We start from the raw sequence: 27,421 nt of genomic DNA on the forward strand, positions 1-27,421 counted from the left end.
TTTCAAATACAAAAGTTATCATGCAAAGGTTTTGGTAAAGAAAAATGGAACAGTTTTTGTGCATTCACCCAACACTCGACTTGCACAGAGAACAAAGTGCAGAGCAGTGATATTCTGTAGTTTGTACTGATTCTTAAACAAGTTGTTTCTGTTTGTTGTTTCTGTTTGTTTGCTTCTTTTGTCTTGTTTTGTTAAATACAAGCAAATTATATATCTATTCTTATTTCCACCCAAACACCTTTGGCCACATCTTCCTCTGGGACATCAGTGTGGTGTTACATGAGGTGTTGTTAATTCATTTAATGATTTAAGAACAGAAAAGTGAAGTTCAGTGAGGAAATGTAGAAGGTAAGGAATCTAAATCTGCTGTTTGCAGGGTTTCTGAGATTTACTTCAGCTAGGTGTTTTGGTTGAGGGGATGGTGGGGAGTTAGTGGGTGTCTTCTAGTATATATTTTGTGTAAATTTCCTGTGGAAGTTGATTTAATATGGAATAAAAATGACTGTGCTGCCCAAACCTAGGATCTAACCTTTAAAATCCGTTGGTCGCTTGCTCGTCTAAGCTATTCCGGTGAGCGTGAGCTAGCTCTTCAGCCTTCCAAATCATGTTTTAAACGTTCGCGTGGCAAAGGTTTTGCTAAATGTCACCTTACCTTGGGCCAACGTCCACCCACTCACTAAAAAATACTTGGGGTCTGTGCCCTGCACCTCCGTGGCTTATCTCGGATTCCCTGCTCCAAGGCCCGTGGAGTAGAAATGGTATAATATCGAAGGGAATCCATTGAACTACATATTTTTTAAAGTGGGAGTAGAGGAAACGTGGCAAAATGTATGACAAAAGTGAAAGGGGCGTATGAGGCGAAAACCCAGGTGGAGAAGCCGGGAGTTGAACCCGGGACCTCGTGCATGCGAAGCACGCGCTCTACCACTGAGCTACACCCCCTGCTCTGGGGACTTTTTGGGGATCATTTATAAAATACTACTTTTATTTTGAGATTGACTTTATTTTCTGATGGAGAAAATCCACTGGGTTAAATTCCACCATTTGTGAAATTACTAAACTGGATATCGTCTAGCGGCTTCACTCAGGTTACAGTCCGACTGACACAGTCTCTGATTCTAGGACTTTCCTACTTCTGTTAGCCCGCTGCAAGGTCCACTCAGAAGAAACTACGTGAAAATTACTTTCTTTCACCTGGAAAAGTCACGGATTTCCAACACAAATCTCCAGCAGTACTGGCTCAGATGAAGTACTTTTCAGTCCAGAGGCAGCCGAATTGAACTCCACACCAGGTTGGGTCGGATGACGGCCAACAAACATCCTTTATCCAGCTGACACTCATTGTTTGCTCACGCATCACCACATGTTCTGAGACTGTCTTCAGTTCTGGTTCCACATTCCCCCACGTCTTGAAGGTTATGTCTACAAAGGATTTCAGGGGGAAAAAAAAATCTTTAGTTCTATCAACTAAAAAAAAAAAGAAAAAAGCTGTCATGGGAATTCCCTTGGTGGCCCAGTGGTTAGGACTTCACGCTTTCGCTGCCGAGGGCGCGGTTTCAGTCCTTGGTGGGGGAGTTAGGATCCTGCAAGCCACGCGGCACAGCAAAAGAAAAAAAAAAGAAAAAGAAAAAAGAAAAGAAAAAAGTGACATTTTTCTAGACTGGGGGAATGAAAGGACAAACACAGGGCAGAGAAACAAGATTGGGGAACCTAGCAAACTGTCAAACTGCTTTCCCTGAAGGAACCCATTATCACAGTGGGAAAACCTGCAATTCTTCAGAACATGAAAATTCGAGGAGGTCCTGGGTAACCCAAAGCTGATAGTATTGGCCGTGTGGGAAAGAGCAGAGGTAATAGCTCTTTTCTCACTGCGATGCTTTCAGCTTTGTGTAAGACCAATGACCTCCATGAGTCCAAAGCCCTAAACTATATTTCTTTATCATGATCTTCATATGATATTGATGGAAGTAATCCAGGAAGCTTTTCATTTAATGGCTTGAAAATACCGGACATAAGTGTTTACTTGTGAAGGCAGGGACGACTGAATTCCAATTCTTCTTGCCTTAGCCCTCTAAGCCCTTTTCTTGAGAAAGTGAATTCAGAAGCATTTGTATTAGGGTGACATGTTACAGGAAGAAGAATTTGTTTTGACACAAACTGTGGGCTTTTCAAATCATGGGGAGGGAATCCTGATTTTAGTCCAGCCTTTTAGAGCTCTTCCGACTAAGCTATGTTGACCAAATCTCTACTGTCATCAGCAATAATAATTTTCTCCACTTTCAAGTTTGGAAAGCACAGCAATCCTTGAGAGATGTTGTTCCCTTTTTCCCTCACTTTGAGAAAGTTGGTGTTTGATATCCTGCCACATTTGGTGATTAGTTTCAACTACTAGCAACAATGGGTGTGGGAAGGGAGTGGGAGGAGAGAAAATCAGTGGGTAGGTTTTCTGTTCCTCAGTCTTCAGTCTTTTAATTGACACAGGCAGAGCCCAGAACACAAAGGAATCCTTTAACAAAAATTGACTATGAGCCTCTTTTCCTTTCTTTTGTATCTTTTTCTTTCCTTTTCCTGTGTAAACTGTGATATGGAACAAAAGGGAGCATGGGCTCACTCTCTTATTTCTTATCTTACTTGTGCTGATGCAGTTAGGTTGGTAGATGCCAGAGTCATAGAGTTGAAATAGATCAGCTTAAAAGCAATCTTTTGGGTAATGGATTTACTTTGGATGTGAGCAGGGGAAAAAAAATGACAAAAGAATTTGTTTTAATGGGGAAATTTGGATGTGTTCTTGAAATACAGTATTCGTGAGGAAAGGGAAAAGCAATAATGGAGCCCAAGATTACCTGGATTCTCCTGCATGCTTAGCTTATGCTCTACCAGTGAGCTACACAACCAGATAGACCCTATACTTCAGTAAATCTATAACTGATGATTGCCCTGATTCTTATTGAGGAGTCATTTTTCCTTTTCCCCTACATTGTTTCCAACTTTTATTTGGAAGCCAGATGGAACTTGGCTTTCTTCTAGGAAGGTCTTTAGAGCATGTTAGGGTGTTCCTTCACTCCTCACATCCTGCCATTGGCTTCAACTAGCTTCTGAAAAGCAGGATATTGAGGGGCAAATCCAGGGCAGCAATAGAATGAGAAAGTCATAAATGTATACAATCCAGTGATGTTTTGCTCTGTCTTAATCTAGACTGAAAGGCAACTTTGGAGGTGCTTTCAAGGGTCTGCTAGACAAATAAAACAGTGAATTGAATGAGGAAAGGCAAGGGAGAAATTTGATGTAACGTGGTAGAATAACACAGGATTTGGACTCTTACTGGAGTCCAATACCTAATACTTAGGAAGACTTACAGGTAGATTGGATTATGCAGACAGTGATGCCTTTCGCAAAGCTAATAAAAACAGGGGAAGTGGTGGGAATTCTGTTTGTTGTTGTTATTGGTTTGTTGATTTATTTTTGTGTCGGGAGCATAAGGCGGGGTAATAAAGGGGTAACGTTGAGTTTGGGTTTTGGTATGACATATTTTAAATGCCTACAAGATAGCCTCTTGAGGATGTCTACCTACACACATTATAACCTGAATCTGGAATTCTGTGGACATCTCTGAACCTCAAGTTTGGACATGTATGTGGCTAGGAGTAGAAAGCCTCCGAAGAGTAGGTAGAGTGAGAACTTAAAGTTATGCGTTCAGACGTGTAGGTAATGGGACTTCCCTGGCGGTCCAGTGGTTAAGACTCGGTGTTTCCGCTGCAGGAGTCACGGGTTCAGTCCCTCGTCGCGGGATTAAAATGCTGCGTGGCGCGGCCAAAAAAAAAAAAAAAAAGACGAATAGATAAGGAGGTTATTGTTAGTACTTGTGAAAAACAAAGAAATGAGATTGCTCCTAGGCTGATCTCATTCTTCTTTGATTTATACTGGTTATTGTTATGGTCCTAAAGTTTCCTTAGAAGACCAATAAAAGTCCCATTTTCTGCCATCAGCTTCCACGTAAAGTGATTATCTCTGCAGAAATTGCAGATCTCTTAAGCTGTCTGTAAAAGGAAACAGCATCAATTCCACCAGTCCCCAAAGGACAACCTTTGAGCAGAAATACTGTCCACGAGGTCTGGTTTATTGAAAAGGAACGTCTCCTGCCTCCACCGCACCCACTTGCTGCTGAGCATCTGCTTCTCAACGTTTTGAGAATTCAGTGGAAAGGATGGGACGGAAACAAAGAGATGGCTGACTTTTTAGAAACCAAGACCTCTCCATTACTTGAATTTATTTGAAAGTCAAGTGTTCTCTAGGGCAAGGGATGAACATCACTTTGTCTCCAAAATTAAAGCAGGTTGGTGGTGGGGCTTTCTTTATTTTGTCTTTTTCCGGGCTCTTACTGGAGAAACAGAAGTCCTTGTTCGAATTCATGTGTTCTATTCCAGGTATGTGATAAAAGTTCATGAATAGTTGTGTGTCTAAGGCATTTGGTTTGCAGTTCAAAGTGTTTTTCCAGGGACGGTTGGAATCCTGCTCACAGCACCCTAATTTTTCACGTGGCTACTGTCTTTAGGATTAGTTATTCTGGCCAAAGAAATTGCACACGGGTTTCTTTCTTTTTCTTTTCTCCCGTCTTACTTTGGATCTTTCTTCTCTTAAGTAGTATTGTAAAATGGTAGTTCAGGTGAAAAAGCTGGTTAAATTGGGAACATTCGCGGATGTGGAATAAGCCTGTTATTTTTTTTTTTTTTCCTTCTCTTGTTTATTCCTTCTGCTGTCCCAGCAATCACGTTTACTTTCCATGTAAGCAGGGGGAAAAAAGTGACGAAAGGTGGAAAAGTAGAAGAGCAGATTCCGCGGGACTGAAGGAATGTAAAAATATAAAATATATTGGAGACCAGAAAATGAAGTACTTATGGAGGTGCCGGGGATTGAACCCGGGGCCTCATACATGCAAAGCATGCGCTCTACCACTGAGCTACACCCCCGAGTAATAGTGGCTTTTTTTCCGATATATTAGGAAATATGCCCATTTTCTGTATTCTTTGGCAAAGCTATTTTCTTTTGTCAGAAAATTTATTCTGTTAACTCCACTATTTCTACAGTTTTTAAATTAGATTTTTTTTGGTGGCTGTCTATGCTCAAGAATAGTAAATTCTAAACCCAAATTTTTACCTTTCCTGCTCGTGGTTTCTTCTCAGCCGGGTCAGTCCTCTCCAAGACCTTCTCACCTGGGCCAAAAGACAGAGTAGATGGAAGAGCATAAAAGAAAGGAAATCATCACCTTTCATCATCACTAGAAATCATCACCAGGAAACAGAAAACTGATCCCACATTCACAAAAATTAATCTGTTTCTCAGCATCTTTGAAGATTATGCAAGAACAAACAAAAAGAAGAAAAAATAAGGGACTCTAAGAAATTAAATTTTTTTTACTGTAATTTTCTGAGCTGTGTCGGAGTAGCAGAGAGGCTTTCCAATGAATCCCTATTACTTCTCTTCTCTCTCCTACCGTCGCACATTGCCAGGAATTGGATGCAAGCACCATACATGGAAGACATTCCAAACTTTTTGTGGTGGGTAAATATATTGGACAATTAGACAGCAACACTTGCAGAGTCTGAAACATTCTAAAAACGGGTTGAAAACAATCTCAGTTTTGAAATATGTGTCAGAGAAACTTACTTTTAAGGAGCCGAAATAGCTCAGCTGGGAGAGTGTTAGACTGAAGATCTAAAAGTCCCTGGTTCACTCCCGGGTTTCGGCAAGCTGAGTGGTTCAGCCTACAGTCGGTAGGAGGAGCAGTTTTAGCAACCCCCGCAACCTAGTCCTTGACACTCCAACCTTTGAATTGAGGTCTTGTAATTGATGTCACATGAGCGAAGGAAATGTCCGGCATTCCTTGCTTCTCCCGTATGCGTGCGATTGCAATGCCCTGTGATTTTTGATTCATCTTTAATGAATAGTAAAATTCGTTCTTATAATTTACGATGCTATTTTCCCTTAATAATAATGACATCAAATAGCAAATTAAGAAATACCATAACAGGTCGAGAGAGCGAGGAAGAAAAAAAGCTAAATTTACGTTTTATTATCTTTACCGGCATCTTTCCCTGTTTTTTGGGTAAGGGACCCTACATTTTCATTTTGCTCTGGTCCCGTATATTATGCAGCCGGCCCTGACCAACATTAAATCGACATTCCATGCTTTCACAAATTTCTTGGGCTAATTACATCTACCTCCACACCCACTCTCAGTCTTCCCACACACCTACCATTGAATTATAATCTCGAGCACTGGCGAGCTTCGTATTAAAATCCACGCCCAGAGTCTACAATCCCTCTCTGAATTTCAATTCATTGTTCTTAATTCTTTACATGAAATTAGGATTGGAATACCTGAGATAACATTGCAAGGAAAATCCCAAGGGAAGATGTGGTTTGTATTTCCAAAAGGAAACATTAAGAAAATAGGCAGTACACTAAAATCACAACCCTGCTCTTTGCTTTCTTAACATGGTCCTGCGTTGTGCGGATGTAATAAAATCAGTTCCATTTTGTTTCCAAAGCCTTTGGAAACTACCTATTAATGGGTGGCTGGTAGGCTGCCGGTAGGAAAAACCCCGCCAAAGTCGAATTTTAAGAGAGCAAAAGATGCACTTGGAGAACCAGAGTGGTCACACCTAGAGAGGCCCCGCTGGGACTCGAACCCAGGATCTCCTGTTTACTAGACAGGCGCTTTAACCAACTAAGCCACGGAGCCCACGTTGTGACTCTAATTCGGTTTTCTTCTGTCAGAGAATGCTTCTGTATTGATGTATTTCAGAATAGGGCCTGAGACGGGAACTATATATTCATCTCTTTTTAATAATAAGTCATCTTTTCGTGAACTTTCATACCCTTGGCTTTTGACTGGGGTCAGAGCCACCCAAACAATGAATAACAGCTTTGACCCAAGCGTTATTCATCTGTCTTTTTTTCCTTTCGCTCTGCATGACCTCACTGTATTTGGCGTGGAGCCTCGATACTGCCTCAGGGAAACTCAGGCAGAAAAGTTCAAGCAAGATAGAAGGGCAGGGACTATGCATAGATTTCCTCAGAAAGCACTGGGACACTGACTTTGGTAAACTGCAAGGAAATCAATATTCCGAGCGGACCATTTTCTCCAGGAGACGAAACTAGCAAAACCATAAAGGCCTCAAAATCTACCTCGTCCACTTGTGTTCAGGGTTACCTCAACCTCTCCGTGCTGGCGCCTGAGTCCCCACGCTTCGCCGCGGGCATCTGGGTTGGTTGCTCCTTCTCCGGAAAAGGCCCTGCGCTACCAGGCGTTTCCCACATCTTTACACCGGTATCCCTGCCCCTCCACTGCTCCTGACTGGCAGAACCGCGGCTGACAAAGCCGGGCAGAAACTTCGAAGAGGAAAATAAAGTTGCCTCAGGAAATAAAGGTCCAGTTGGAGAGAGGACACAAAACGGCCAGGAGCTAAATGAAGACAAGGCAAGACAGTCCCTGCTCGCAAATCTCTTGGCCCAGCAGGTGATCGGGAACCCTGCGGCGGGATCTTAAGGACTTGGTTCTGAAAACCTCAGAATAGACCCTCTCATCAAATACTGCGACTGTGTTAAGCAGTCTTCTACCAAAAGAAGACAACAGGAGGGGGATGATACACGGCTTGGGGACATGATCTGAAAATGAAAAGCAAATTAACTTTTTGTCACGCCCTTCATGCAACTGAACAAGTCCCCAAACCTTAAAACCAATGAAACTCAAAGTAGACGCTATTGTCTTTAGCCAAATTTTGACCTGTCAGTCAACCCAGATACGAATTTAAGATTTTTTTTAAATTTTAAGGTAATCCTAAATCATTTCATCTTCTTACTTTGAAGTTTCATTCCGACCTCTCTTACCAGTGTGAGGTCCTATCTTTCTGAGAACAGAAATAACATAACTAACTCTCCAGTTCCTCTGTACCACAAGTCAGTTCCCCTCTCTGCCCATTAACAAGACAGAAACTCAGCTGGCTCTGGGGATGTCACTGGAAATATATATGAAAATATATCAATATTTCTTAATATACACTTAATATATTAAATAAAAATTTAAATATATTAACATTAATGTTATGATAAATAGCAAAGTCAACCACAAGCAACCTTCCAAGGTAGAGAGAAAAAGGTACATAAATGCTGTAGACGAATGTCAGTAGTACCCCGACCTGGAGAATGGCTTGAGAACTTGATGAAAGTATAGATTGCTGGGCCCACCACACAACTCGTAAATGAATTAAAAATAAGGCAGGAATCTTTATAATTTAAAATCCTCTTCAGATTTTACAGATGGCCAGCCAGGTTAGAGAACCACCATCGGTCTAGAAAGTTAAGTGAGTGGAAGTAAAACAATCTGGTGACAAACTTCATCTGGAAGTGGTGGTTAGGGAGGGAGAGGGGTGGGCAGAATGATTCCTGGGTTCTTGAAGAAAGGTAGGCAACAGAGGTTGAGGGATTTACCATAGTAACTCACTTTTTAAAATAATCAGGCTTGGCTTAGAAACAATAGTAATGAGACAGTTTTAAAAAAGAGAGAATTATAAAATTTTGGGAAGGGGGGAAAATGATGATTATTTGCACATGATAAAAAGAAAATGAACTAATGAACTTTGATTCCAAAAGTTTAATGCTGACTTCCTTGGAAAGTAACCACCAGTCTTCAAAGCTTGTTAATGGTTCCGTAAAACTCCTTTTATTTTGGGTCTGTTACCCAGATACCAGATTCTAATATTGTCAGCAGGGTGTTACAATTCATTCTGTTGGCATCTTCCTTATCTGGCCAAAGAATTATCAGTGATAAAAAAAGCTAGCTGATTTGTTGTCTTAAAATTTTGTAACAGAAAGGTTAGTTTTCAACAATTTAATGCCACGACATGAATGCATAAACTCAACCCCATTGGGCAGCCTGGAGTGGAGCCCCACCTATGCTGAATCAGAAGTTCCGGCTGTTGCCCATGCACTATCACATTCTGAGATTGTTCTCAGTTCTTACTACACACTTCATCTTGTGAGTTTTGTTCCAAATAGCATCAGAACAAAACTTCAGAAATGCACCTACTCTTCATTTTCGTTTGAAGGAGGGCAATTTTTAAGAACAGACACGGGGCAGCAGAGTAAGAGTAGCAGAGAGAACAAAGCCCCTCACATTCCTTTCCCTCCGAGAATGCAATGACTGACAGGAAAGATTGGCACAGAAATTCAAAAGAATAAAATTAAATAGCTGAAACCTCTGAGATGGGATCACTTCTGTCTATGCAGCTGATGATGGCCATTTTCCCCCCAGAGCCTTTCAACTTTAGCTGCTGGCTTCTCCAGTGTTTTCTGTGTGATTTTCTGACATTTACCAGGCAGGGTTTCCTTAATATATCTATATATGATGGCAAAGCATGGAATTTCGACCCCCCCCCCATTTCAGCCCCCTAGACAATTCAGTTCAAGGATGGAGGAGGGTGTCTGTGGTCAGGAAGCTTCTACATGCGAATTGGGAAAGAATTATTGACTAAACATAACCATCGCCACCAAACTATGGGAAAAGATACGGGTACTCTTATGCTAAAGGATCTCTCAATCTAGCTATTTCAGTCGCACTAGAAAACTCTACACTCACTGACTCAAATATTCATTTTAACGAATTGAGGTTTGGATAACAACAGCATTCTTATGAGAAGTGGATTTATTGTGCAACGTCTACCCATGCAGATAGAACTGAGATCTGTCGACTTCAATGTCTGGTGACTGCACTGAGTTGCCCTCAGTGGAGCCTGGAAGATAAGGAGGGAGTGGAAGAAAATTAGTGGGCAGGCCTTCTGCTCCTCAGAAACCTGTCTCTCAAGAAAGGCACAGTTGAGAAAATAGGGGTAGGAAGTTGTGCATGGTCTTCTTATTTTTTTCTCTTCCCATTCTTCCCCCCTCCCCCCATCCTCAATTATTTTTGCAAATGAATCATTTACTGGCTCGCGAATGTGCATTTGGTATGTTTACTGCCCTGGGTGAACAGTATCTTCCTTTGTTATCCCACTCCACGCAGCCTTCCTTGTTCTGACACAATCAGGTTCGGTAATGGACTCCAAAGCCCTTGGAGTAGAAATGCTTGAGTGCTTAAAGCAACCAACTAAATTAGATAAGTAGTCTCGCTTGAATGTGAGCAGGAAAAGACGAGTAGAGAAATGCAAAATAAAAGTAAGAAAAAACCAAAAAAAAGAGAGAAAAAGAGAAGAGGTTCTGACATGCTCAGGAAACTACAGCTGTGAAGTGCGAGCATGGAAATATGGAAGATTAAACCTAGGACTTCTTCCATGCTCCGTAATCTCGCCACAACTCAGCTACATCCACCCAGACATGTGGCTGCTGAGAAAAAGTTTTTGACTAATTACCTTCCTTTTCTGGATGTCTTCGAGGATCTAATATTTGGCAGAAGAGTTTAATCTGTTCAGCTCCTTTATTTTGTGAAGCTCCTACTCTGAATCTGGTCTTGCGGCTACATCAAGAGAAGGGGCACTGCAGCCCAGATGAAAAGACACATGGTCTTCCCAAAGTTAGCGGTCTCTGAGGTCTGCTTGCCAAGGGACTGCCTGAGTAGCAGTTCCATCCACCCAAAGAGAAAAGCCCATTATGGAACCTACCCTTGTATCTTCAAATGCTCTCTCCTTCAATTTTCTTCCCCTCTGCTTACACAGATGGGAAGAAAAATGAAAAAACATAATGCAGAGGGATGTGAGGAAGAGTAGCGTGCTTCCTCGAGAATTTAACTGCATGTGGGGAAATTAGAGACAAAGGATGAATTCACAATACTTACAGCGAAATGAAACACCTCCGTTCCAGCAGTATGGTCTGCAAACCTTGCAGTGACATTTTCTAGTGGATGCTACAGCTCTGGTTCTTAAAGACACAGAAGACAGAAAGAAAGGAGGAGGAAAACAAAGTATTCCAGAGAGCTAGCTATTATAGAGTTTTTTCAAATGGAGTTTTCTCTGCAATGAAGAGAATGCAGAGGAGATTTCCACTAGGACAAGATCTACCAAATGAATTAGTTGATTATATGTGCAGTACCTAGATCTATAGGTTTGGGTAGTTCGCTAGTTAAGCTTTCAAATTTTTAGCTGGGGAAACAACGTTCGAACCCCTAGCAGTTTAGTATTGCAATGTTCGCACTTGTTCTCTAGTTATTGGGGAAGGCGGGGCGGCAGGGATATGACTCCAGTTATTTTTAACTGGCAGAAAGCAACTGAAATCTTGCGTGCTCTTAACGTTCTGAGTATTTGCAATGGGATCCTTGCCTGCGAGCTAAGAATGATTTTGGAACGTTTCACGAATTTGCGTGTCATCCTTGCGCAGTGGGTCATGCTCACCTTCTCTGTATCTTTCCAATTTTAGTATATGTGCTGCCGAAGTATGTGAGCACCGTTTTTTATTTTAAAAGGTTGAAAAATAAAACGAAGAATAGTATTTCGTGACACGTGAAATTTATATGAAATTCAAATTTCGGTGTCCATGTATAAAGTTTTATTCGAACACAGCAACCTCATTTATTTACACATCATCTATGGCTGCTGTCGGGCTACAACAGAGAGTACTTGTGACAGAGACGGTACGTGGCAGCCTTTTCCCTTCCCACTGCTGCTGTGCGCAGTACACATCGCAGTGACTCAGTGATCGTTCCTCGTTTTTCAGTGTCGCACACATAATATTTTATTATTATTTTTTAAAGTAGCAGTGCTTACACATCATTTAAAAACAATAAACGTGGGCCTCAACTGCGAGCTCCTGCATGGCTGAACTATGGCCACAGCATTGTGTTTATTGTGCAATTAGGCTTTAACATGCTAAAGAAGTATGGCATATCGTGAGCATCATTTCGTATTCACTAGAATGTTCAGCTTGCCGAAACCCGGGATTGAACCAGGGACCTTTAGATCTTCAGTCTAACGCTCTCCCAGCTGAGCTATTTCGGCTACCCGAAGAAATGGCTTCTTGACTTTTCTTTTTAATATTTAGATTATTTTCAACTTCGGTCTTCGGACGGTTTCAGGTTCCTTAAGTATGGCTATCTAGTTGGCCAATATATTTGCCCACCCAGGAAGACTTGGAATATATTGTTTTCCATGTATGCCAGCTGGATCCAATTCCTGGCAGCGTGGGATGGGCAGGTATAAAGCAGATTTTTTTTTAACATCTTTATTGGAGTATAATTGCTTTACAATGGTGTGTTAGTTTCTGCTTTATAACAAAGTGATATAAAGCAGATTTTAAAGAGAGGTGATAATGAGGGATTCAATGGAAAGCCTTTCTGCTCCCCTGCATCCTGTCACTTGACCCAGGACATTGTTGAGAAAGTAAGGGAACTTAAAGGCAATATTTTTGGGGATCCCTATTTATCTCTTCTTTTTGATCCTTCCTCTCTCACAATCTCCAAAAATGCTGAGGAATGGAATCCAATAACGCTATAAATTTGCTAAAAGAATGCAATATACACGTTCATTACCAGAATGCAATATACAGGTTCATTACCAGTGTATATACAGGTTCATAACCACTCGTCACAGTACTCCAACTGGCAGGACAGCAACTGTCACAAAAGTTAGAAATTTTGAAATGGCATATCTCATTGCAACAGAATTTCTTCACACACACAAAAATGTTTTTAATGAAGATGAGGTTGCAACCAAGTCATTCTATAATTGGCTCCTCTGTAAGTTGTGCAAGGAAACCATTTATCACGGAGAAGTAATTACAGAGTGTTTACTTGTAGTAACCAAAGAAATACATCCAGGGAGTTCCCTGGTGGCCTAATGGTTAGGAATCCAAGTTTTCACTGCTGTAGTCCAGGTTTCAATACCTGGTCAGGGAACTGAGACCCTACAAGCCACAGGGTGTGGCAAAAAAAAAAAAAAAAAAAGTCTAGAGAAAAGAAATCTAAGACCCCACTGACTGAGCCTTGAGGACATCAGGAGCAACATTGAGTTGATTTTAAAAATAAAACAAATGATCTGGCATCATTTTCTTTGACTCTTGATGAGTCAGTCTAACAGATGTTACTGACATTATTCAGTAGTTTATTCAAGGAGTCAATGTCAGTTTGAAGTGACTGAAGAAATAACCTACATGAATAGTCTGCATGGAAAAACTCCAGGTGAGACTATTTTGTGAGAAGTTGAACAAAGAGCAATTCATTACAACCTGCCACAATATGTTACAACTGCTGGTGGTAAAATTATGAAGGAAACAGAAAAAGACTTAGTTGAACAAATTTTAAAACTTGTGAGAAAGGTAAGCCTAGAGGACCTCTTTGAATTTTGGAGGCAATATAGAGTCTTTCAGACCTAATAATGTGATGGTCTTAACAAGTAGCCTGTAAAGCTACCAGTTTTATTTAAAGCCCAGAACAAGAGAAAGTTCTGCAATAGGTCCAGGCTGTACGAAAGCTACACTATCACTTTACCTGTATTGACCCAGCGGAGTACTCAAATGTCTATGTAAGACAGAGATGGTATTTGGAGTTTTTGGCATTCTTCTATTAGTGAATCACAGGACAAACCTTTGGGATTTGGTGCAAAACTATGACATCCTCCTCAAATTTTTATTCTCTTGTTAAAAAATCATTTTTGGTCTATGTTATGAGAGAGAATAAATGCTTGGGCATGAGTCACTATGAGACTTGAACTTCCAATCGTGACCTACTTGTTCTCTAATCCATCTAGCCATAAAGTTGTGCATGCACAGCATCATTTCATTATTAAGTATAAACAGAATATATGAGCAGGGCCGACACACATGAGTCATTTGCATGGAAAAGTGGCTTATATTCCCATGGCTCCTACCCTTGGTACTTTTTCTCTATCTCTTCAACCCCCACTCATAGCCTCATAGTGAGTTCCCTGTAACTGAGGAAGAAAAAAACAAAAAACAAAACAGGACTGGTTTATTAATAATTCTGCACCCTATGCTGGCACCACACAAAAGTAAGCAGCTACCATAGCACCTGAAGTCCAGTGGTGAAGGTAAATCCCCCCAGTGGGCATGACTTCACGCAGGGCACGTGATTGTTCTTTTTACTTGGAAGGACAGATAGAGCATAGGGATCCACACTAATTCAAGACAAGTGACTAATAGTTTGGCTGGATGATTAGTACTTGGAGGGAAAATTGCTGAAAAGTGATGACAGAGAGGTCTGGGAAAGAAACAGGGGGATAGATTTTACTAAATGGGCAGAGGGATAGATTACTATCAATGTAGATGCTCTCCAAAGAGCAACCTCCTAAGAGGGGGATCTTAATAGGCAGTTGACAAGATGATCCATCCTCTTGATGTTTGGAAGCTTCTCCTTAGCCATCACTGTCCTTGTCCAATGGGATTATGAAAATAGTGGCCACGGTGACAGAAATGGAAGTCATATATAGCTCAGTAACATAGACTTCTGTACACCAAAATAGATCAGATTGAAACCACTGCAAAATGACTAAACTACCAACATACTTAAAACATAAGTAACATTAACATCATAACATGAAATAAATTCAAAATAAAAAGAGTTCTTTGAAAGGAAGATTGAATTAAAAGGTCAATAGGAGTAGATGTTTAATATTTTTCATAATTTCATTAGTGATCCAGGGGATTTTTATAAAATGGCACTTAATTTAAAAAACTATGACTGCCAAGGCATTATGAAAGGTTGAATCAAAGATACTAGCTTGAACCTGTTGCACGAATATATGGCAAAATAAAATAAAAATAAAGTGATTCAGTATTGAGATCAAGGAATATCAAGAAAGAAGTTTTGATATTAAGAAGAAATTGGATTGTCATACCTGAATCTTTATGACCTTGCTTTTCTTCTCCTTTCAGTTTTCAGTATTCTAATCTCAGTGGTGAACTAATCCTTCATTTAAGAATGCTTTAATATTGTTCTTTCTGGAGCCCTTAACATATGGACATTCCAGACAAAGGCAAAACTCTACCAGTGATGGTATGTCAGCTGCAAGGGTATTTTGTCAGTAAGGAAAATGAGAAGGCTCGGGTAGTTATTAAAATGTCCAGTGATGTTCAGGTATTTTCCTCATGTCACCAGGTTAATAAAGCAGTGAAATAAAGATCGCCTAATGTCAAATAGAGTCTCATACATATACACCATACATAGCACATTGACACACACACAGTAGAGAAGTTCTTCCTTTATGGGTCATTTTGTCTTGTGACTTGTGTCTTGTCTTGTGACAGTGTCTTGTGACTGACCGTAACAATACGCATCCCTCCCCCCAATGCACAGACACACAAAGAAAATCTCAAAGTAGGAGTGAATTAAAAATGTGTTGCTAAGTAGTGTGTTGAAATTTCTTACCCTCCAACATTCCTAGATTTTTCCAAGTGAACTTTAGAATTTCTTATTTAAATCTGTAAATTAAATCACAACCAGAATAGATCAGTTAACAAAGCAGAGTTGATTATGATAGTTCCATTTGGATTCCAACGTTGGAAAAACAAAACGAAAACGAAAATTTCTTTATAAGAAAAGGGGATATATTTAAAATCTGGGAAACCAGCTTATTTTGCTGACACCCTCATGATTATGTGTGTGTGTATTCAAAACAGAACAACAGCTAAAACGCTGAAATCATTGATGATAGTGAGGGCAATTAAGGTTGAGAAGCCTGAGCCAGAGACTAAATGCTGCAGTGAAGGGGAAGGAAATGACGATGGGGGAATGACAGGAACAGGGGAAAATAGAGCGCCAGAGGAAGGTATGTTAGGAAGGTTTGCGTATCAGAGTGAGGACGCTCCAGGGAGGATCTGTAAGCTGCAACTGACTCCTCTACCGGAAGGAAAAAAGTCTTTAATACAATTCAATTATACTGTAGATTTCAAGAACGTGATGCTAGAACATGTTTGGCTGAATCACCAGATACAGGGGATGGGCAGACGTAGTGGGTCTCAGGTCTCTCTGAGAGAGTGGAAGGAGTGTCTTCCGTGGAGAACTCGACTTCACAATGGCACGGAATAGCTTGGTGGGGCGCTTCTTTTACGAGACATTTACCTTGGGTGGAGTGCGCCCCCTAGAGTGCATGTAGGTTAATTTCAGAGAACTACTGGAGATTTTGCGCGTCTAGTCAACCAAATTTATAAGGTAAGAGAGATGCAATGTTCCCAAACTGCTGAAATGAAACTTTTACAAGGGCCAATCACTTTATGTGACTTGGCTTCTTGAAAGTGGCCAATTGTTTGCAACAAACAATAAACTAACACAAATCAAACCATTCACCTCTTCTGTGACCAAGAATAGCTTTTCTCTTTCCCTCAAACCTCTTGCTTTGCATTCAGGTCTCCCTCTACAACATTTTCCCCTGGTTTAGGTGAGACACAAAAACTTTTTTACTTCGTAAACTGGATTGTATAATCAAATTCATGTTGATTCATCAAAATCATTGTTATTAATAGGACCACGAAGTTAAACTACTTGTAGGAAAAGGTGCAATCGTCCCACAAGTACCAAGCAACTATCCCAAATCTCTGGAGACCAGTGTCCTAAATCTGTGTTCTTTGATGTTTCCATAAGTGCTTAGGGCTTCAGCTGTGTATCCCCTTTAGCAGCCTATTCAAGAGGTGATGCTCTCCCAAGCATACCCAGAGTGAGAGTTCAGGACAAGTAGAAGGAGAAAAGAAGTTTTCCTGTACTCTTTTTACTTCTTTCCTTTTGGGATCCAAACAGGACAGGGCAGACCAGCAAGTCTGTGTGGTGAATGAGTATCTCCTGCCTTCTCAGCTCAAACCTGGCACTGGTGAACATCCACTCTCAAGCTTTTAAGAGAGGGCAAGGACTCAAGAGAGTGGCTTGCTTCTTTGGCTGGAGCGTTCTCTCCTATAGCTGTCATCGTGGCCAGCCTCATGTGTCTGTGACCAGAGCATTTCAGAGAGCCTTGTGGCCAGCACATTATGCAGCCAGTCTGTCCTACGTCTCACTACCAGAGAATCCTGTGCTCTTCATGCCAGAGAAGGAACTTTGTTCCCCAAAGTACCAGAGCAGGTTGACTTCAGACTTTCTAGCCTCTTAATTTTAAACTTTCTCCAAATCCAGGAAAAACCCCGTTGAACTGATTCCTGATGCTAGTTTGATGAAAGATGAGGTGGGGGTATGGTCAAAGTGATTTTCCTGCTCTCAGAACTCTAATTTTCCCCAGTAGTTAATTTTTGTGTAGTACAGACTTTAGCCAACATAGGAGTGGCTGCTCAGTGACTAGAGTGGATGGCTTTTAAAGCTGGACAAATAAGTTTGAGCAAATCGGCTTGAATTACGAGAGACGAAGAAGTTTCAACACGTAAGAAAACCAGAGAGTAAGAAGAAAGCCAAGGACCGAAGAAACGCTCAACACGATGTAAGGTACTCCCGGTGGAGGTGCCAGGTACTCCCGGTGGAGGTGCCAGGGATCGAACCCGGGGCCTCGTGCATGCTAAACACGCGCTCTACCACTGAGCTACACCCCCTCACACGCTCATTACCTTGGCTGAAGAAAATTTAATGGCAATATCTATCTGCATTGCTTTTTTTTTTTGCGAACTTGAAATTGTTAGCACAAAGATCCTTTATGTGATCCTTTATCCATTATTTCTGAAAGTCCTTTCTTTCATTCTCTTTCGCGGTGACATGAGGAGAAAAGCAATTTCATGCTAGGCAGAAAGTCACCGTTCCTAGGACCGATTCACGCTTGTCAACCTACCCCCAAAGACCCGGCTACACAAAACTTGAATAGAGGAAGGCAAAGAAGAGCCCTTTCCTGGCCCTGTCTCCCGGAAGAGCCTAGAATCAATGACACTCAAAGAACAATGAGAGGAGCTAGTCCCATATCTTAATTTCTTGATACAGATTTCCACTAGAAGGAACCAAAGCTCCTGGAAGAACTTGTTGTCACCAGAGGGCTGAGACAGGAAAAGTACAAGATGAGCCTAGAATATCTTTCTGAGCCAGTATGTAAGAAAGTACTCAAGGATAATTGAGTACAGTATCTATGAGTCAAATCTTGGAAACACTGAGCATTAAAATGAGTAATAAACAAAAAGAATATAGTCTGGATGGATAAAATAAGAATACTTGAGTTCATACTGATAAGAAAGGGAAAGAGAAAGAAAGAAAAAAGGAAATGAAAGAGAAAGAAAGGAAGGAAGGAAGGAAAAGAAAGTTTACCCTACGTAGTACGTCAATTATAGTGTGGAAGAAATGACAGCATCATCATTTTCCACTGTCCTGTGATGACTGATTCAGGCAAAATTCATCAATCAGTGCCCAAGCTATGGGTGACAGTTTGATAAAGAAAGAGGTATTTATCAAAGTGTATTTATCCTCACATATTTCTTATGAAAATGGTAACTTGACCTTTAAAAAACTCAGCAGGGGGCTTCCCTGGTGGCGCAGTGGTTGAGAGTCTGCCTGCCAATGCAGGAGACACGGGTTCGAGCCCTGATCTGGGAGGATCCCACATGCTGCGGAGCAACTGGGCCCGTGAGCCACAATTGCTGAGCCTGCGCGTCTGGAGCCTGAGCTCCGCAACAAGAGAGGCCGCGATAGTGAGAGGCCCGCGCACCGCGATGAAGAATGGCCCCAACTTGCCGCAACTGGAGAAAGCCCTCGCACAGAAACGAAGACCCAACACAGCCATAAATAAATAGATAAATAAATAAATTAAAAAAAAAAAAAAACTCAGCAGAGAAAACCTTACCCCAAATTATCAGATTAACTTCATCATAATAGGGACACTGACATCACGTACCTCTTATGAGATAAACTGCGAAGGACACAGCAACACTCCTATTGTATTCTGACCAAAATGCATCATCATCTGAATCTAATCAGGCAGTCAAACCGAAATTGAAACCCATTATACAAACCAACTGTAACATGCTCTTTAAAAATGTCAATGAATGAAAATGTCATGAAAGACAAAGAAAAGTTGAGAAATGGTCCCAAATTAAAGGAGACTAAAAATACATTAACATAAATGAAATGTGTCACCATGGAGAGGTCCTGGATTTGGAAAAAAAAAAAAAAATGGAGTAAAGGATAGTATCGGGACAATTAGCAAAATTTGAGTATGAGGGGTATAGTTTTGTATCAATATTAAATTCTCTACATTTGACAATTTTACTGTGCTTACATAAGGGAGTGCCCTGAAAGAATACAATGAAGTATGTTGGGGTAAAAGGATATGTTTGCCAACACTGTCAAATGGTTTAGGAAAAAACTTATGTGTGGAGAGAGAGAGCAAGTGAGAGAGAGAGAAAGAGAACCAATGAATGTGGCAAAATGTTACAATAGATGAATCTGGATATATAAGATATTTTTTGCAACTGTATTTTATGTTTGAAATTATCTCCAAAAAAAGTTTTAAATATTCCTCCTTTTTATAACTTCCTTCCTCATTGTGCCAAAATGCTGCCAGAAAGACATAAAAGGTAACGCATAGTGATTTAAACCATAGTACTGTGTGTGCTACCTCTGGGAGTTTAGACCTTGATGGGGAGATGGGAATGAATTTACGATATCTGACCCAAAATGCGGAGGAGGGAAGATGAAGAACACTTCGTGTTGGCATAGGATTTTGGTGGGTGCATTCTCTTTGACTCTTCCTTTAGGTAAACAGGAAACAAGTTCCCTTTAACCTAAGTGAAGTAGCCTGAAAGTGTTTGATCCACGTAAGACTTGGCTTGTTTTTTCTAAGCATGTCAAGGTTTGCAGAATCTCTCACTGCTCTTTCTTTCAAAAAAAGACAAACAGTACATAGGAGGGCATGCGTGCAGTTGAGTTTTTGGTTTTGGCAAATAGTCACTGGTATTTGTGGCTCTAAAGAGAGCAGTAAGAAACCACATTTTCTCGACCCCATTGTAGCTGTGAGGAGACCCGTTTGTTTTAGAAATGGAATCTGCTGACAGTTTTGAGCTTCTGTACCTAAGATTTGTCTGGAGTGACTATTTGTTAGCACATGGGGTTTATAAAGCAAAAGAAAGGATAAAATATATAGGTTAGGCAGAAACCTAAATTTTTTGAATTGCAGAGAGTTTCATAACAAAATGTCTTTAATCCTGGATAATTTGATAGAAAATTAAACTTTCAATTTGATGGTTCAGGATTTAGGTCTCGTTTTAGAGCCTGGTAGTTTTTTGTTTATTTGTTTGTTTCCCTTACTTAGATATGAGCCAAGACTAGTACAACCCAGCTTTGTTCTGGAGAATCTTGTCCATGCATTTACCCTCCTCACATGGAGCTCTTGGCTCAACAGGAGTATGAAGAGCTAGAAACCAGACAAACATCTATTGACTTGCAGTGGTTTATTCTGTTCTACTGTAGGGATATTGTTGATTTAAGGAAGGTTCCTTACAACATTAAAAAAGAAACTTAAGTATTGCTTTTAAGGTTACAAATTTAGAGAAATGTAGAAAGTAACTAGGGAGGAAAAGATATGGCCTGTAAACTGGAAAATGCCGGTAAGATTTTTATTTTACAAATCATTGATAAATTAGAAATTTGAACAACTTCTTCCTAGACAAGATGATTGACTGGATTACTGGGTGTGAGTGAGGAGGCGGCCAGCGTCAAAAGATCCCCAACTTTTTCTCTGAGGATGGTAAGAATGGTTATGGTGTCTGTCAAAGAACTTGAGGACTTCCAGAACTTCAGTTTGAATTGAGAGGCCAGTGGCTCAAACAGATTACTCAGACACTTGTTGAATTAAAGTTCTAAAATCTCATGTATTTTGGCTAGAGTGAGACTCCATACATTCATTGTGAGTTCATTCATAGAAAAATCTAGAGCCATTTTGTGATCATCAATGTTGCCTAAAAGACTGGTGAGCTAGAAGACACAAGAAACCACAAAATCTTGAAAATAGGGCAATTATCTCTTGATTTCTGTCATGGCTCCATTGTTTGAATAGGCAGGAAGCTCTGGGAGGAGCAAGTTTTTTTTCCAGAGCACGCCAGGAACTGATATCAGCTTCTCTGCCTTCTAGAATATGGTGGGAGAAAAGTTGAGAGAACAAAAATGTGACTCATGTTTTTAGTAGGATGTTTCCTTTAGTTGAAATTACCTCAAAGTTCCATGTTCTTCACTATAGAGAACATACATTGTTTTACCCCTCAAACTAGAGGAATCGGGGTGGATATTTCTACTTTTTTCTTGTTGAATGCCCTTTAATTTATTGGTTTCAAACTTTCCCCAAATCTAGGAACAAGTGCACTTGAACTGAATCAAGATGCCTTTTCCCACTGTGTGATAGATGATGAGCATCATTTACTGCCAGGTGTAGGAAAGTCTGAGTTTTGAGCATTGAAACTTGGTGGGTTTCCCAAGGGCAAGTTGAAATCCTGCTCACAGAACCCTAGGTTGAGTTCAGACTGTGGCCAATATGACACATTATTTTTTCATACTTGCAAAATAATAAAAAAATAAGGTGCTTGTTTAATGTAGCTAAGGGTAAGAAGCGGATAATAGTAATAACAATGGGTTACATTAAATGATTATATCACCTCCTTGATAAACAGACTCCCTAAAAGATGAAGTAGTTACTTGGCCACCAGTTCACAGCCAACATGTAACAGGGCAAGTTTCAATGCCAGGCAGATTTCCTTTAGAACACCTACTCCAGGTCTTTTCTTTAGAGATGGAAATCCTGAAGTCAAAAGACCACTTGAGATTAGTGGCTTTTGGATTTATTCCTCTTTGAAAATGTCATTATCACTCATAGGAAAAGAAGTGGTGCTACATAATCATATAATGTTGAGCAGTTTTCAATTCTTTGGGGAAATTGAGAAGAGAAAAACGAATGAACTCATAATACTCACCATGAAATAAAATACCTTAAGTCCAGCAACATGGTCTGCAAACCCTGCTGTGACATTTTGTAGGGGACGCTACAGCTCTGGTTTTGGACACCTAAAGGAATGGAAGACAGAAAAGAGGGAGGAAAACAAAGTAATCCTGAGAGCTAGTGATTACAGCATCTCTTTCAAATGGAATTTTCTTTGCAATAAAGAGAATGCAAAGGAGATTTGCAACTAGGATAATATCTACCAAATGAATTAGCTGAATGTATGTCCAGTAAATAGATTTATAGATTTGGGTAGCTTACTAGGTAAACTTTTGGAATTTTTAAACCAGGGAAACAAAGTTTGAATCCCTAGGGGCTCAGGTCCTTCTGTTCGAATTTATTTTCCCGGTATTTCTAACTGGCAAAAGGCTACTGAAATCTTGCCTGTTCTTAAAGTTTGAGTATTTACAAGTTCTGAGACCCTATACTTTGTGGTTGGTAAACTATTGCCTGCGAGCTAAAAATGGTTTGGGAACGTTAAAAGGTTGAAAAAATAAAATAAAAAATAGTATTAGTTGACATGTGAAGTTTATATGAAATTCGAATTTCAGTGCCCATATATAAAGTTTTACTTGAACACAGCCACTTCATTCATTTACATACACAACGTCTGTGGCTGCTTTTGGGCTACAACAGAGAGTGGTTGCAACAGAGACGGTATGTGTCACCCTTCCCACTTCTGCTGTGCACACTACACATCACAGTGGCTCAGTGACCATTCCCCAAGTTTTTCAATGTCACGTGCATAATATTTTATTATTTTAAAATAATAAAAATCAGCAGTGCTTACTGCTCACAGGGTATTAATATGTTGGAGCACCATGTAAACTCAAAGAAATCATAAAATGCATTTATTACTTTGGTTAAAAACAATACCAAAACCATTTGAAAACAATAAAAGTGTGCTTCAGCTGTGAGCTCCTTCATGGCTGAACTATGGCACAGCTTTTAACATGTTAATGGAATACAACGTATTTTTCTCTTCTTCTTGATTCTTCCTCTCTTACAATCTCCAAAAATGCTGAGAAATGGAATCCAATAATGCTATAAATTTGCAAAATATATATATACTTACTGTACGTATATACAGTAACTCCCCTACGTAGGAATCTTCAAGTTGCGAACTTTCAAAAATGTGACCATGCGGTCCATCAATGTCAGGTGAGAGTGAAATTGCAGCTTGCCCTCTGTCTCCTATTGTTCACGATTCTTCAGCTCTTCCATCTCCAACCTCCTCTCCCCCCTCCAGTCAGTATCTCTTCTTGCCTGTTCACTCGATGCCAGCCCCTGTATGCCAGCTGTTATACTGTACTACTGTTCTGTAAGATTAAAAACTTTTTTGTGTTTTTTAATGTATTATTTGTGTGAAAAGTATTATAAACCTATTACAGTACAGTACTATATAGCCGATTGTGTTAGTTGCATACCTAGGCTAAATTTGTTGGACTTACGAACAAATTGGACTTATGAACTCACTCTTGGAACAGAACTCATTCATATACATGAATGCTACCAGACTAAACACTCATCACAATATTCTCAACTGACAGGAAAGCTGTCACAAAAATTAGAAAATTTAAAATGGCATATCTTATTACAACAGACTTTCTTCACAAAAAAAACAAGTTAAATTTTTAATTTTAATTTATTTTTAATTTTAAAAATTTTACACAATTTTAAAGGTTACTTTCCATTTACAGTTATTACAAAATATTGGCTTTGTTCCCCTTGAGCCTATCTTACACCCAAGTTTGTTCCTCCCACTCCCCAACCCCTCTATTGCCCTTCCCCTCCACTGGTAACCATAGTTTGTTCTCTACATCTGTGAGGCAGCATCAGTAGTTGAATTTTAAAATAAGACAAATGATTTGGCATCGTTTCTTTTGACTCCTGATGAGTCCACAGGTGCTACCAATATTACTCAGTTGTTTATTCAAGGAGTCAGTGCCCGTTTGAAGTAACTAAAGAAATAACCTGCATGAATAGTCTACGTGTAAAACTCCAGGTGAGAATATTTTGTGGGAAGTTGAACAAACAATTCATTACAACCGGAAGTGAAATCTGCTACAATATGTTAGAACTGGTGGCAGGAAAAAAAAAAAAAAAAAGGCTTAGTTAAACAAGTTTTAAAACTTGTGGAAAATGTAAACCTGTGGTTTTTTTGCAGATACTTGTGGTAAACATTTGAATGTCACAGGTCATTGAACAATGAGATATCAGTGGAATCAACCATTGCCATTTTTGCAAATTTATTGGGAATGTAAGATGAAGTCACTTGATAGTGACTTCATAAATTGTGAGCCTTAGTTTAGGGCTGAGATTAACTCCCTGGAGGTGCTGGGAATTGAACCCAGGGCCTCATGCATGCTAAGCACGCTGTCTACCACTGAGCTACACCCCCTGCTCAGGGTACTTAAAATATTCTATATAGCAGGTTGCCACTATTAGCTGCAGGTATTCCAAGATTGAAGCTACCCTGCTCTTTCTGAAACCCTCAAGAGAAGAGACATTGCATTCTGAACTGAAAGGTGTCTAAATACAGGTAGAATCTTTCATAAGTATCGGACCCTCCAAGGGCTGCTTCCTGAGTGGCAGTTCCTATCCACCACCAAGGGGAGTGTCGGACGGAATATTCTTTTGTGTCTTCAACTTCTTTCTTTTCTGTCTACAGCGCTCTCAGAAAACTATAAAAGATAGTGCAGGGAAATACAAAGACCGGTGCCATGAGAACTGCTCAGGAAATTTAGGTCCACTAGGGAGATAAGAGTGAAGTGTAATTAACTCACAATATGGGCATGAAATGAAGAGCGAAGTCAGTCACTACTTTACTAAACCGCTGCGCCCAACATCTTTGTCTGGAAACGCGGGAAGCAGCATTCTGCCCAGGACGCTGCGTCTCTAGCTCTGAGACCCCTAAGGACAGAAGACAGGAAAGAGGATTAGAAAAGACGCTCCCGTCGATATTGCGCCTCTTTCAGACAGAATGGTTTCCACAATAAGGCGAACACGAAGGAAGCAAAAGAAATAAATTCGTTATTTACAAGACCTCCTCACATCTGGGCAGGTCCTCAAAACCTATCTGTCCCTGGGGCACACAAAAGTAGAAGTTTCCTGCCTTTATTCAAATGTGTACCGCTGTCAAGGCAGACGCACGTGGTTTTTTGTGTGTTTTTTGATTGGTTGGTTTGGTTTTGGTTTGGTTTGGTTTTTTGAGGAAATCCTGTCATAGATGGAGGAGGGGAGGGGCAGGAAATTATGTAATTTTAAAACTCCCCCAAATGACTCTGAAAGGTCAGCAAGGTTCGGTTGTTCCTAGACTAATGCTGAGAACGGGAGAGTTGAAGGGGGACGGAGAAGAGAGGGGATGAAGAGCGGAGAGTGTCCTGTGGGGAGGGGGAGACAGTTGAGGGGGAGAAGAAGCAGCCAAGGAGGAGCAAGAGAACGAGGACGCTAGAAGAAAGTTTGGGAATGAGAATTAAACACCAGTAATATTTGGATGAGGGAGAATGTGGATGTATCCAAGGTCTTTATCTCTTCTGCATTTCTACAGGTCCACCGCAAGAGAAGGCGCCATTATTCTAAGCGAAGTAGGTGAAAACGTTATGTCCCACAAGAATCCAGTTTGTTTTGTTCCAGTTATCGTAGTTTGAGAGCTACTAGTTGCTCTTTTCCTCGCTGGTTAAACAGGTTGAGCACTTTGTAGGGCGCTCGTGTGGTTGAATTTTTGTTTGCGGTGCAGTACTGCTGGAATTGATAGCTTTATAAAGAGCAGCTGGAAAGCCACACCTGGATTCCCGTGTGACTGTAGTGGGAGCAATGTTGAGCATAGAAGCAGGGTCCGCCGGTGGCTTTGGGCTTACGTGTCTGAGGCAACAACTGATTTTTAGCGCATTGGGCTTGGAATATGAGGGACAAATGAGAAAGAAAGGTAAGCCGGACAACAAACGAATACTTCTGAATAGATGTCCAAGAATACAAGTGTCAGCACCTCGGATAGCGCATCAAACTTTCGACCTGAAAGTCGACCGTTTAAGTCTCTGAGAGCAGGTTCTTTAGTTCTTACATTCTTGCTTCTTACTCATACGCAGAAGTCAGTCCTCTGAAACCCAGTTTTCTTCTAGATATCTTTTAGGACATTTTCAGTGTTCTCCTTTACTGCTTATATTCTACACTTCTCCCAGCGGGAGTCTGAAGAGCAATAGTTTGAACAGACTTTCTCTGTTCCTCTCCTGTGGATCTTTGCTTTAAGCCCAATGCTATTTCCACCAAAGACACATGAGGATCAGAAGTACCTGGCTTCATTTCGACTACTTCAGAAGTCATCACACAATACCTAAGAATAGTAAGGGTGGGGGCAGGCATCCCTTACGCTGTGTGTACCCCACGGCACAGCTGTGATTGTTCAAAATGGCTAGAGAGCAGATGGCTAATAAGAACATGAATAAACGGTTTGAGTAACTCAACACGAACGTCGTTGTATTCCACAGTGACAAAGAAGATTGTGGCATCACGACAAGGCGGGAAACTTGATCTCTCAGTAAGAAAGCCTAAGACACTCCTGGTTTGCTTGTCGCGGTTCCCAGTAAAGGGAGATGCCCAAGTGGAGGTGCCGGGGATTGAACCCGGGGCCTCGTGCATGCTAAGCACGCGCTCTACCACTGAGCTACACCCCCGACGTAGTCGAGCTATTTCATTCATACTAGAAATTGTTCCATGAATTAACTTACATGCGCTCTAGGGAGCGCACTCCACCCAACGTAAATGTCTCTTGCAAGAAGAGCTCCGCCAAGCTATTCCGTGCCACTGTGCTTGACATAGCACCAAAGTCACGGTCTCCCAAGAAGACGCTCCTTCCATTCAGATTTGAGATGCACTATGCCTACCCATCCTTAACATCTGGTGATTCAGCCAAACATACGTTGTAGGATCACGTTCTTGAAATCTACAGTGTAAGTGAATTGTATTAAAGACTTTTTTTTTTCCTTCTGGTACAGATGCCAGTTGCTGCTTAGAGGTCCTTTCTGGAGGTTCTTTCCTCTGATAGGCAAACCTTCCTAATATACTATCTTCTGGCGCTCTATTTTCCCCTAGTCCTGTCATCTCTCATCATCATTTCCTTCCCCTTCACTGCAGAATTTAGCCTCCGGCTCAGGCTTCTCCAGTCCAAATGCCGTCATTGTTATCAATGATTAGGCGTTTTTGCTGTTATTCTGTTTTGAACACACGCACACACAACACATATGTAATCATGGGAGTGACATCAAAACTAACTGGTCTCCCAGATTTCTTAATACATCCCATTTTCTTACAGGAATTTTATATCAAACCTTTGGAATCCAAATGGAACTATCATAATCCAACAATTGTGCTTTGTTAACTGACCTATTTTGGTTGTGATTTCATTTACAGTTTTAAAATAAAAATATAAAGTTTACTTGGAAAAATCTAGGAAAGTTGCAGGGTAAGAAATTCCAATATACTTGCTACTCAGCATCACACTTTTAATTTCATTTTACTTTGAGGTTTTATGTGTGTGTGTGCATTGG

The 27,421-nt window shown here is 40.6% G+C and overlaps 9 non-coding genes across 9 annotated transcripts; 1 reads left to right on the plus strand and 8 right to left on the minus strand.

Annotated features, from left to right (window-relative positions):
- Nucleotides 1–870: 870 nt before the first annotated feature.
- TRNAA-CGC (transfer RNA alanine (anticodon CGC)) lies at nt 871–942 on the minus strand. The gene has a single exon. It is a non-coding gene; the product is annotated as a tRNA-Ala (tRNA).
- Nucleotides 943–4,895: 3,953 nt separating this feature from the next.
- TRNAA-UGC (transfer RNA alanine (anticodon UGC)) lies at nt 4,896–4,967 on the minus strand. The gene has a single exon. It is a non-coding gene; the product is annotated as a tRNA-Ala (tRNA).
- Nucleotides 4,968–5,673: 706 nt separating this feature from the next.
- Nucleotides 5,674–5,746, plus strand: TRNAF-GAA (transfer RNA phenylalanine (anticodon GAA)). The gene has a single exon. It is a non-coding gene; the product is annotated as a tRNA-Phe (tRNA).
- A 922-nt stretch (nt 5,747–6,668) lies between these two features.
- On the minus strand, nt 6,669–6,742 carry TRNAT-AGU (transfer RNA threonine (anticodon AGU)). Its single transcript has one exon. It is a non-coding gene; the product is annotated as a tRNA-Thr (tRNA).
- Nucleotides 6,743–11,319: 4,577 nt separating this feature from the next.
- LOC137774376 (U6 spliceosomal RNA) lies at nt 11,320–11,431 on the minus strand. Its single transcript, XR_011075897.1, has one exon. It is a non-coding gene; the product is annotated as a U6 spliceosomal RNA (small nuclear RNA).
- Nucleotides 11,432–11,908: 477 nt separating this feature from the next.
- Nucleotides 11,909–11,981, minus strand: TRNAF-GAA (transfer RNA phenylalanine (anticodon GAA)). Its single transcript has one exon. It is a non-coding gene; the product is annotated as a tRNA-Phe (tRNA).
- Nucleotides 11,982–17,430: 5,449 nt separating this feature from the next.
- On the minus strand, nt 17,431–17,502 carry TRNAA-AGC (transfer RNA alanine (anticodon AGC)). The gene has a single exon. It is a non-coding gene; the product is annotated as a tRNA-Ala (tRNA).
- Nucleotides 17,503–24,204: 6,702 nt separating this feature from the next.
- Nucleotides 24,205–24,276, minus strand: TRNAA-AGC (transfer RNA alanine (anticodon AGC)). The gene has a single exon. It is a non-coding gene; the product is annotated as a tRNA-Ala (tRNA).
- Nucleotides 24,277–26,476: 2,200 nt separating this feature from the next.
- Nucleotides 26,477–26,548, minus strand: TRNAA-AGC (transfer RNA alanine (anticodon AGC)). Its single transcript has one exon. It is a non-coding gene; the product is annotated as a tRNA-Ala (tRNA).
- Nucleotides 26,549–27,421: the final 873 nt, after the last annotated feature.

This window comes from Eschrichtius robustus, chromosome 12, assembly GCF_028021215.1.
Source record: "Eschrichtius robustus isolate mEscRob2 chromosome 12, mEscRob2.pri, whole genome shotgun sequence".
In the NCBI taxonomy this organism is placed as follows: Eukaryota; Metazoa; Chordata; class Mammalia; order Artiodactyla; family Eschrichtiidae; genus Eschrichtius; species Eschrichtius robustus.